The sequence below is a fragment of the Parasteatoda tepidariorum genome, chromosome 10 (genome assembly GCF_043381705.1).
Source record: "Parasteatoda tepidariorum isolate YZ-2023 chromosome 10, CAS_Ptep_4.0, whole genome shotgun sequence".
Classification (NCBI taxonomy): domain Eukaryota; kingdom Metazoa; phylum Arthropoda; class Arachnida; order Araneae; family Theridiidae; genus Parasteatoda; species Parasteatoda tepidariorum.
In genome coordinates this window covers 23,981,170-23,990,422 of record NC_092213.1, presented here as the reverse complement: position 1 = coordinate 23,990,422, position 9,253 = coordinate 23,981,170, and the positions used below count along the sequence as shown (strand labels likewise).

The 9,253-nt window shown below is 28.6% G+C and overlaps 1 long non-coding RNA gene across 1 annotated transcript in view; it reads left to right on the top strand.

Annotated features, from left to right (window-relative positions):
- Positions 1 to 464: 464 nt before the first annotated feature.
- LOC139426930 (uncharacterized) overlaps positions 465 to 9,253 on the top strand; it is an 11,510-nt gene continuing 2,721 nt past the window's right edge. Inside the window, exons 1-2 of the long non-coding RNA XR_011638054.1 lie at positions 465 to 599; positions 8,394 to 8,497. This is a non-coding gene — a long non-coding RNA (uncharacterized lncRNA). The remainder of the gene's footprint in view (positions 600 to 8,393; positions 8,498 to 9,253) is intronic.

Sequence of the window (9,253 nt, the reverse complement as noted above, 5' to 3'; positions counted from 1 at the left end):
ATATATATATATATATATATTCGGTCACGGATAAATGAATACTCTAAATTTATATTTGTCAATGAAAATATTTATTTCAAAATATTTTGTAATGCTTAAAATCTTTTATTGAGATTTAAAGTTCCACTACATTTAAAAAGTACTATTAGTTCTTATTATTCGATAAGTAAAGTATTAAATTTATATAATTATGCTGTAATAAATTTTAAAATCATTCACAGGTTTAAAAAAAAATTTGCTTAGATCATATTTTAACGGGAAATTATAATTAAAGATATTTTTTCTAAAAATTCTATATATTAAAACTTTACATTCCAAACTTATTACAAAATATTAAAATGATTCGTGATAAAAAATTTAACGTACCTCTACCAAATGAATATATAAATTTTATTGCTTATTTATTGCAATATATTAGATTGAATGCTTTTTTAGAATTTGTGATAAGCATCTGATTAAACAGAATTTTGTTTGCTTTACGTAAATAAACTTAAAAAATTATGTGCATTTTCTTCATATATATACACTTAACTTATCTTTTATACGTACAAAAAAATCAGTTGTTACAATACTTGGAAAACTTTTGAAAGCAACATTGAGTAAGTTTCATATTCAAGTGTTTTTGTAAGGTTATTTTGCATTGTATAGTGCTGCAAACAATAAAACAATGAGGAGATGTTTTAAGCTTGGTATTGCGCAGGCGCAACTATATAAATTAAAGCTTTACTTATTTTTAAAAAAAAGGTCAGAAAGGAAAATTATAATGCTTGGAAAATTTGTGAATATGCTAAATGTTTCAGTGGTAACATGAAAAACTATATAACATTTAACTTTAACCAGTTACTTTGAGCAATTTTAACCTTCTAGTTAAAACTTAGTGTACCTTTCTAACTATTAGAGAAGAGAGGAAAACATTTCTAGACTTGGTTATGGGCTTAAAGTATGTATGTGCATGTATGCTTAATGTATATGTTTAAATATATTTTATTTGCTTCCCGTATTAGTAAATATTCAAAAACATAATGATCAGAGATTCCCTGCAACTGGGGTAACTTTGGCTGCCAGATGTTTTTTAATAAAAATCTGCTCTCTTAAGTCAACTTCTAGAAAATGTTTCCTTTACCTTTTGACCCAGAATTTTTATTCAAACATATTTTTTTATATTTTTCTCTTTTGTATTAATTTTTGTATTCATTTAGATCTAAATAAGGGGAAAATATTATAGTTAGCCTTTTAACAATTTATGGTTTTGGAATACAGCATGAGCACCGTTGTTTTTTTCTGCGTTTAGGTGAAATCTTCCTAACAATATATATATATATATATTCCATCTATTTGCGGTTATTTAGATCTAGGAGCAGTTATTCATCATTAAAATTTCTTTAATTTACGAACTCAATGATTGATAAATTTTTAAATATGAGTAAAAAAAAATTTAACTATTTTTTAATGTTTCAGTACAAATATAATAATTCCAATAACCTAACATATTTTAGTAATTATTAGATTAATGATTGTCTATATGATTATCAAAGATAACAAGCTGTGTTATTTTACATAAAGATAGCCAAATAAGGGATAACACTCAAAACATGACAAACCTTACACTTTATTTATGCTGTGATATCAATTTTCTTAAATTTGTTATAGGCTCAAGGCCTGTTAGAATTTATAAATCACAGAAAACTTTTATGAATGGTAAAACTTTATGCTTGAATTTAAACACAAATTACAATAATAAAGCTTCCTAGAATATTAAGTCTGTTCACCGTAAGTTTAACATAAGCGGAGGCATACACCGAAAGTTTTCTAAATTTCTGCGTTATTGTTTACATTCAGTCAATCATCCATGATGGATTATTTTAAAATTATTATTAGGTAATTAGGATAAATATATAGGATGAGTATATGGGATAAATTAGTATTAAATATGTCTAAAAAATTTTGTCTTTTGAAAAGTTACAGTAAATAGAAAACCATTTCAAAAATCAACATATCTCTAAAAACATTCTAATTAAACTCTAACTGCAATTCATGTTGCGTTTTTGAATTTTAAACAGATTTTTTTTCAATGCGTCTCTCTCATTTACGCGGTTTTTTTCTGTTGGTACCATGAACTAGCTCATAAGAGTTTATTTTAATTCCACAATTCGAACTACTCAATGAAAAATCATTGTTGTCGTGTTTAAACAGGGTGGGACTGAGTGTGTCTGCATATTTTACAGATAAAAGTATTCAAAAAATTATTTAAAATAGAGATGAGTTCGAAATTATATTTTCTAAAAATCTGTAGTCTGAGGCAGGAGTGTGTGTTCATACTTCATAATTACATTGTGTCGCGGTCATTCGTGGAATATCTTCCGTAATTATTGTAAGTAGGAGATATTGCGTTCACACAATATTTGGGTAAGGTGCAGGATTTTCTTTACGCGAAATTTAATCCAAGCAACATTTCGACTTTGAGATTTTCTCCAAACATCCTCAAGCATCAATCTTCATAGTTTAAAATGTCTTGATTCTTGCTTGGACAAAGGGGAAAAAAATTTGCTGTTCGAAACTCTTCTTTTTTTTTTCCTCTTGAATTTTCTGATATTCATGGACTTGATCAAACTCTAAATTGATATTTCGGAGATGAGAAACAGCAAGGTTATCATAATTATTATATTTTCGCTGAAGCTGAATTCGAACAGGGAGTTGCTTTTAAAAATATATTACCTATGTTGTAAAAAAATGGATAATCTGAAAAACCGAATTTTTAACTTTTTAATGACAAAACCTTGGAAATGCTCTAAGTAAACCTTTTGTCAAACTGACAAAAAAAAATTGTCTCAACTTATTTGAGGATATGAATTTCATCACAACGCATATATCACATCCATGTTACATTTCGATTATGTAATACAACCTGAAATAGGAAGAGTACAAACAAATAAGTCTCAGTCAACACTAGAACTCAAATCCGGAAAGCTTGCTTGACAAGAGAGCCCTGTACCATCTCGTCATTTCAAACTGTTTTAAAATATAATTTAAAAAAATCTACGAGAGCTCCCAGAATGCACTGAGATTGATACACGAGTGGGATGACCGTTTCGTCAAATATTTACAAATTCGCGTTTCATCAAAAAATAGCGTGGTTTCATAACGAATGATTGTAAAATATAACGAAAAACAAGGATATAACTAGAAGTACTGAATTGTTAAAAATGTGAATTTTTATCCGAGAAGGTATTTTTACATGCTTTTATATAAATGTCTAAATGCCTTTGTTCCCCTGTTCAGTACTAACTCGATTAACGATACAAAATTTGAGACATTTCTGGCCAATTTATCGAGTCTGGAGACTACCAATTTCCTAAAGTTATGAAATAAAATAGTTTTAAAGTTTTACTGTAATATACGCGTGCTTAAACGATGTCTTACGTCATCCATATCTTTTGGATACTTGCTTTATGACTTCATATAAATTACAATAAGAATTAAAATCCTCATCTTGTTACAATCTTGTGTTTAACTCTTAGTTTGTACATACAGGAAATAGTGAGTCTGAAATACTTTTGTGTAAGTTCAATGCTTAAACTGTCTTTAATAAAGGTTGGTTATTCTAAACTAGAAAAATATTTATCTCAATTTTAATCTTTGCTAATCCAATTTCAAATATCAATTTTCTAAAGCTATGAAATAAAATAGTTTAAAGATATATAAAAATATATACCTAACATCTGCGCGATTTATGGCTTTTGGATATTTGTTTTATGGCTTAATATAAATTAACAACATAATGAAAAATTTCTCTATATCACCTAGTTACATGCTAGTGTTTCGCACTTATTTTGTACAAAGACTAAGCTTTTTTTGTCTAAATTTAGAACTTAAACTGCATTTCAAAATTTTATATTTTATTGTACGTTAGTCTAAGTATATATTATATTAGGTAATATGAAAGGAAAGTTCTTTTTTATTATTTTGTAATTTTTATGGTTTGATTTACAATCGAATCAATAACTGTAGTAAGGAAGTGACCCTTGAAATGCTAAGTTTTCAAGTCTCTATGTTTTTAATATTTTGCTTACCGAAAGTTCGATTTGCCATAATATTCTATTAAATTTATTGACTGGGTGAACGTATAAACTTGTGAAACTTTCACGAATTGTCATTTTTTAGATTTTGTAAGCAAAGTAGGTTTCCTTCATTAAATCATTATGAAAAATATATTAAAGAAAAAAAAGTATATTATAAAAATTGAACGGAAGCATTTAATAAATTCGAAAATGTTTGTAAATAAGCTGAGAATGTGATAAGAATAGTTTTATTCCAAAATTTCAATTATCATTTGTTCATAATGTTATGGTTTGTGAGAAAATATTACTTTAAAGTTAATATTTTTCCTTAACTCATTAATTTAATATTTTCTACTTCCAGTATGTTAAAATAATATATCTTAAGCGTCTGAAAGGTTTCGTTCTACACGAGTTTTAATTTCTGTTTTGAATAAGTTAACAAGGGATTAATTCCTAACTTGATCTTTTTTTCTCTCAATTACCGCGATTTTCAATTTACCGCTTTAATATTAATTCGATTTTATCACAAACTCTTTTAAGCAAAAAAGTGATAAAAGTATTTAAAAAACATTAAAAATCGAAATAATTTATTAACTTTTGTTGTATGGCGATTAGATCAGTGTTCTCCAACCTTTATATCACTGCAGACCTGTCAACATTTGATAAGTTTACCGCGGTTCGCTGGGGGGGGGGACGTTGATTGTTNTGATTGTTTAGATTATAGATTATTTTAAATTATTAATTTTAATTTAATTGTATTTAAATTAAATACAGTTACACCAAAAAGTAAATATAAAGTGATTTAACATTTCTACTTACTAGAACGTAAAATCAATAAAAACCCTGAGCTTGTTTCTTTGCAATGAGACGGTTCTATCTAGGGTTAATAGGAGACAATGATGCATTACAAACATTAAAAAATTAACGTCACTACCTTCGGGGGCCCCCTTTTTTTTAAATAAATAAAATTTTGATGAAACACAGATATTTTTAATTAGGGGTATATACCTAGGAATTTATATTTGGTTTCAATGAAATGGGCGGCCCGGTACCATTTGATCCACGGACCGGTACCGGTCCGCTGACCAGGGGTTTGGGAACACTGGTGTAGATAACTAAAAAAAAATTTTTATAAAAAGAAAGTAATGATCTGGCCGGAAGTTTACAAATGAAACCGAAAGTCCAAATCAAGCTTCTGAGGAATATATCTGAATTATTTTATGCCTCGATTTCTTTTTGTGGGGACAGCTGAAGGCTCCTTTGTATGATAATCCCATTGAATCTGCAGAAGAACTTGTCGCCAAGCTTTCGACCGCTGCAGGGAAAGTTTGTTATATGCCTGGTGTGTTTCAGAATGCTCGCCTATCTTTTCTTCGCCGTTGTACTGTGTGCATAGCCGCTGTCGGCCACTGTTTTGAACACTTATTGTAATCACATACCATTAAATTTGCTTTTATAACTTAACTTCATCGTTCTTTATGTGTTTTTGCCTCATATAAGAACATAAACTTTGACGCCCTCTAGCGGTTTAGCGTTTTGTTTTCGACCATGCATTCTTTGATAAAAATTGTTTGCTTGGGTGTGTACTATCACTTCCTAAAAATTTGCCCATTTTTTTAGAATCACCCTGTATAGCTTTTCNAAAATATCTGCTTTGTTGATTTATACGATAAAAGAAATGATTTTAATTTTAATATTAATAAACTAATTACTTGGAATTCTAATGTTTCTACGAGCATCTATTTAAATACCACTTTTAATGAAATGAACAGAATTAAAAGAATATGTAGCAATATTTATTTATCCAGAAAACAAATCGATAAACTCTTTCAAAATTTAATAAAAAACAATGGATACCCAACTAAAGTAATAAAATTTTATACAAAATCATTGAATTAATCGTATATTTTTGTGGATATATTTACTAAACATTTTCTTTGTTAATTTATATAATTTTCCCATGTGCAAATCCATTTCGGGTAAATCCATTGCCAAATTTATTTACTAAATAATTTCTTTGTTCATTATCAGCATTGGCACGACAGCCCTTTGTGAGCCTGGGCCTTCCTCAGAAGCTTTTCCCATTCTACCCTTCTCCCAGCAATTGTTTTCCAGTTCTTTACTTTTAGGATGGCAAAATCCTCATCCATACAGTCCTTCCGTCTCTTTTTGGGCCTTCCTCTTGGCCTTTTATTGGAGGTGGTTGCATTAGAGACTCTCAATGTTGTTCGTTCTGGGCTCATTCTCACTACATGCCCGGTCCATCTCATTCTGCTAAATTTAATAGATTTAATGATATCATCGCCATCAAAGATCCTATATATTTCAAAATTATATCTTTTCCTCCAGTTGTCGTTATCGAGTATAGGGCCAAAGATGGTTCGTAGGTTAGGACCTTTCTTTCGAAGGTTGTTAATAACTTCTCTTCCCTTTTTGTTAAAGTCCATGTCTCTGAAGTCAAAACTGACTTGATTAATACCTTATAAAGTAAGATCTTAGTCTTTCTTTTTATTAAGTGAGATTTCAATAATGATCATAAACCATAGAAGCAGCGATTGGCTACGATTATTCTTTTTCTGATTTCAGGATTGATGTCATTTTGATAGTTTATTTCTGATCCTAGATAAGTAAAATTTTTTACAGATTCAAATTTAAAAGAATCTATTTTAAACAATTTAGGGATGGTTTCCATTGTACCACAATACATATATTTTGTTTTCTCCACATTCACTCTTAAGTTAATTTTTCTAGCTGATTTTTCCAGTGCCAAAAAATTTTCACTCTGTGCTGTCCTAGATCTTGCGATGATATCTAATTTCTTTGTTAATTTGTATAATTTTTCGATGTGCAAATCCATTTCGGGCAAATCCATGGTTAAAATTATTTACTAAAAAATTCCTTTACTTAATAATTTGCTTTGTTAATCTATTTAATTTTTCCATGTGCAAATCCATTTCGGGCGAATCCGTGGCTAAAATTTTCTACTAAAAGTTTCTTAATTAATTTATACAATTTTTCCATGGGCAAATCCATTTCGGGCAAATCCGTGCCAATTATTCGGGCAAATTATTTACTAAAAATTTCTTCATTAATTTTTCCAAGTGCAAATCCATTTCGGGCAATGCAGTAATAACGGCACTTTAAAACCCTCTAGTTACACTCAATTTGGGCTTTTGTTTTCATATTTTGTAATCTGGCAATCTTGTTGCGAAAACATTTTTAAATCATTCTTGAAAAATTTCCCGTTCATGTAAATACATCTGATTTCATTACTCACTTTATAACTTATGTTTTATACTTTTTATTTTATTTTCTGTTTTTAAGCGTTATTTTTACTTATCGTGTTCTATTTTATTTGTTGTAATTTTTGTAAAAAAAAAAAAACTTTTTTTGAGTGCTCCTCACACTATTGTATTAATATATTTTGCTTTGGCCATATTGATACGATATAGCCAAAGCAAAATATATTAATACAATAGTGTGAGGAGCACTAAAAAAAAATCACTATATTGATACGATATCAGAAAGCACTCTTTTTTGCGGATATAATCGTGTGGGCTGATGAAAAGATTATATCTTTTTTTCCGGTTTTTTTAAATAAAATTTCATACCTTTTTGTTTGTTTTTTTAATCATTTTTTTGTCATTTTTTTTAATTATTATTCCCCCCTTTTTTTTCATATGTCTATAATTTTTCTTTGTTTTATCCTTATTTTGAAGAGAAAATGCATGTTCTGATCTTTTTTTNTATTAATATATATATATATGTATGTATGTTTGTGTGTGTTTCAAAGCTATTTACTAAATTTACTGAAGCCATATATAAACTTTTTTAAATCCAAGCATTTTTGAAGTTGTATATTGTATAATACACTAAAGAATGATTTTAAAAATAAATAAATAAAGCCATACACTTTTAACCTCTTCAGGAACATGATTACGCGGATCTTCAAGCAGATATGAAATGAATCTTTCTAATTCTCGTTGTGATCTCAATATGATATTTGCTTAGTTCGAATACGAATATTAGTACGAATACGTACTATTTAGTAGAATAAACTTGGAGCGTGCATGTGTTGGGAAGCTCTTTTTCTTCCTTCAGCCAGTCCTGATAAAGGGTTAAAGCCGTTTATACTTCATTATAGATAGAGGAATGATTCTCTACCATGGCAAATAAATCGAAATAACTGAAATTTAATATACAATCGAAAATCCAAAGCAAGATGCTAAAGGAGACTTCAGAATTATTTTATTTTATTCTTTTCTCTTTAAAGAATCTTTTTTGGAAAAAGTTTTATTTTAGTAATTTGGTTAATTAGCGTTCTATTGATTTTAGAGGAAAAATGAAGTTTTACGGATTCCTTGTATTAATTGCTTGCTTGTTTGCTGTTTTGAAGGCCGAAAGTTGTAAAAAACGACTGGCAGAAGCGCAAAAAATGAGTAAGTAATATTATTTTTAAGTTGAAGGGATTTTTTTTCATAAAACCTTTCTATGGATGATAAAGAATTTAAAGCAAAATTTAATGCTAGCCTTGAGCTGTGAATGAAAAATAAAACTCCATTTCTTACATTTTTAGACATATTCTATTTTAATATTTATTAATCATAATTATTCATTTACAACTTTCCACGTATTTGCTTATGAAATAAATTTTCTACATATTTTTAAAATTATCCTACAAATCTTTAAATCCTCGAAATTTGAAGGAATTTGTAAATATCTTTTGATAGTATTTACTGGTAGGGGAGAGTCGGGTAGCCCCGCCCAGCGGGTACCCCCGCCCACTGTCAATTTCATATGTATAGAATATTTTTTCAAGTCAATGGGCCATCTGACATTAATTGTTACATTAAAAAAAGATTGTTTTCAAAGTTTCAAGTATTTATGCTGCTGGTAACATGGTAAACAATAGTTTTGAAGATATGTTGAATACAGTAGTCATGAAATTAAGAAAAATTGGTTGAATGTTTCGATTAAACTTCATTTTAATAAATAATTTTTTCTATACATACAGCATTAAAGTATGTAGTCTAAGTTTAATTTGCACAAAGAAAGAAGTTTGTATGCAAAAAATTTTTCGAGAAATTACAAATTTACAAAAAAATTGGACCCCGCTCACATGAATGTCGGGTATCACCGCCCAATTTTATTTCGTCGATAAATGTACGGTTGCAAAGATTATATATGCTTTAATA